The sequence below is a fragment of the Lithobates pipiens genome, unplaced genomic scaffold, assembly GCF_037356315.1.
Source record: "Lithobates pipiens isolate NorthernLeopardFrog02 unplaced genomic scaffold, aLitPip1_a1.2 Scaffold_8, whole genome shotgun sequence".
Taxonomy (NCBI): Eukaryota; Metazoa; Chordata; class Amphibia; order Anura; family Ranidae; genus Lithobates; species Lithobates pipiens.
In genome coordinates this window covers 566,730,439-566,733,341 of record NW_027507903.1, presented here as the reverse complement: position 1 = coordinate 566,733,341, position 2,903 = coordinate 566,730,439, and the positions used below count along the sequence as shown (strand labels likewise).

Below are 2,903 nucleotides of genomic sequence, written 5' to 3'. Positions count from 1 at the left end.
TTTTGCAATGCCAAGCTGCGGTTTCCAAAGTGAGCAAAGTCCTTTCCTGTATTAAGAGAGGTATGGACTCCAGAGAGAGAGATATAATTTTGCCCCTATTCAAATCATTAGTAAGACCTCATCTGGAATATGCAGTTCAGTTTTGGGCACCAGTTCTCAAAAAGGATATCGGGGAACTGGAGAAAGTGCAAAGAAGGGCAACCAAACTGATAAGAGGCAGGGAGGAACTCAGCTATGAGGAAAGATTAGAGGAACTGAATTTATTCACTCTTGATAAGAGGAGATTAAGAGGGGATATGATCAACATGTACAAATATATAAGGGGTCCATATAGTGAACTTGGTGTCGAGTTATTCACTTTACAGTCAACAAAGAGGACAAGGGGGCACTCTTTACGTCTAGAGGAAAAGAGATTTTATCCTCAAATACGGAAAGGTTTCTTCACAGTAAGAGCTGTGAAAATGTGGAATAGACTCCCTGCAGAGGTGGTTTTGGCCTGCTCAGTGGATTGCTTTAAGAAAGACCTGGATTATTTGCTAAGTGTACATAATATAACTGGGTACTAACAGTTATAGGTAAAGTTGATTCGGGGAAAATCCGATTACCTCTCGGGGGATCAGGAAGGAATTTTTTCCCCTACTTTAGCAAATTGGATCATGCTCTGCCATTTTTTTTTGCCTTCTTCTGGATCAACTGTGGGTATAGAATTGGGTATATGGGATAGTATGATATTATTATTATTATTATTTTTTTTGTGGTTGAACTAGATGGACTTGTGTCTTTTTTCAACCTCACTAACTATGTAACTATGTTGGTGTCCCTTGTTAATTTTACATTGTATTTTTTTAAATGTAACTGCCTACTCCCAAAATGCCATTTGAAGTAATAGCCAAGTATTATTCTACACAATTCTTTTACTGTGCATTAAAAAAATAAAACAAATAAAATTAGACATGCTATCTGCCAACAGAACTTAACCAAAAAGTGCATTCTATGCATCCAAAAATATAGAAATTATACCAAATCAAATCATTATTCAACCAAAAAAATAATGTCAAAGCAAAAACTCCAAGGCCAATAATAAATAACACGCTCTTTGCTCCGATTCCTCAACATGTCTGGTTGATGAATGGTCGTTCAGAAAGAAACTGAAAAGCGCAAACAGAAAAATGCAAAATGAAAACCGCGAATCAATACTCAAACTTCTACTAACACAAAATTATCAGAAGGAGCCCAAAGGGTGGTGCTAAAGAGCTGAAAAACAACGTACAACATCACTATGTTCGTAATTGTTGGCCAACAAGTGTGTGGCCATGTGTATGCAGGATAAGTTTGGGCCAATGCCCTTCAGAAAAAATTCCACGGTTTTGTTCTCGGAAAGTCTGTACAAGGCAAAAGATCATTCCTTGAGGTTTCCTCAGTTGCTTGATTTACTCTTTTGTTGACCTAATACATGGTCATATATGCCACTAGTGGAATCTATTGACATTGGTACAACAGCTGCCTTGTTAGCGCAGTAGGTAGCGCGTCAGTCTCATAATCTGAAGGTCGTGAGTTCAATCCTCACACAGGGCATGTGTTTTATGTTATGGCTCATACTCATGATAATTTCATTATTCATACTCATAATTTCAGATGGCTATTACTGAGAAATACACCTATCATTGGATGTCTCTGCAGTCCTTTGATTTGCACTCTTGCCAGTGCTCGAACCTTGTGAACTGGTGCACCAAACCAAAACTGCATATTCCAGATGAGACATTAAAGAGGAAGTAAACCCTGATGAGTTTACTTCCTCTTTAATTCCCTGCAAAGGCAAAGCGTAATGGACTACTATGCATCGCATGCGCCGTAGACAGCGGTGCCCGTCTTTGGGCAAATATCTCCTAAACCGTATAGGTTTGGGAGATATTTCTTGGACCTACAGGTAAGCCTTAATCTAGGCTTACCTGTAGGTCAAAGTGGTTTGTAAGGGTTTACAACCACTTTAATAATGCTTAACATAGAGGCAAGGTAAGTACCTGAAGTATATACCTCTTTAAATCCAAACTCTAGGATATCAGCAAGCCCTTCTTCCACATCCCTGCAGCTAACCATTGGTATGAAAATGGGAATTAGGGATGTGCCAAACACCCCCCTGGTTCGGTTTGCAGCAGAACATGCGAACAGGAAAAACATTTGGCAAAACACACAAACACCGTTAAAGTCTATGGGACATGAACACGAGTAATCAAAAGTGCTAATTTTAAAGGCTTATATGCAAGTTATTGTCATAAAAAAGTGTTTGGGACCCGGGTCCTGCCCCAAGGGACATGTATCAATGCATATTTTTTTTAAATGCCAGTTTTTTCGGGAGCAGTGTTTTTTTTTAATGCTTAAAGTGAAACAATAAAAATGAAATATTGTTTTAAATATTGTGCCTGGGGGGGGTCTATAGTATGCATGTAAAGTGGCACATTTTTCCCGTGTTTAGAACAGTACCACAGCAAAATGACATTTCTAAAGGAAAAATTGTCATTTAAAACTGATCACGGCTGTAATAAATTGTTGGGTCTCGGCAATATAGATACAACTCTTTGAAAAAAAAAAAAGAGCATGGGTTCCCCACCAGTCCATTACCAGGCCCTTTGGGTCTGGTATGAATATCAAGAGGAACCCCAAACCAACATAGTACATCACTATGTTCGTAATTGTTGGCCAACAAGTGTGTGGCCATGTGTATGCAGGATAAGTTTGGGCCAATGCCCTTCAGAAAAAATTCCACGGTTTTGTTCTCAGAAAGTCTGTACGAGGCAAAAGATCATTCCTTGAGGTTTCCTCAGTTGCTTGACTTACTCTTTTGTTGACCTAATACATGGTCATATATGCCACTAGTGGAATCTCCTGGCATTGGTACAACAGCT

The 2,903-nt window shown here is 39.0% G+C and overlaps 1 non-coding gene across 1 annotated transcript; it reads left to right on the top strand.

Annotated features, from left to right (window-relative positions):
* Nucleotides 1-1,502: 1,502 nt before the first annotated feature.
* Nucleotides 1,503-1,575, top strand: TRNAM-CAU (transfer RNA methionine (anticodon CAU)). Its single transcript has one exon. It is a non-coding gene; the product is annotated as a tRNA-Met (tRNA).
* Nucleotides 1,576-2,903: the final 1,328 nt, after the last annotated feature.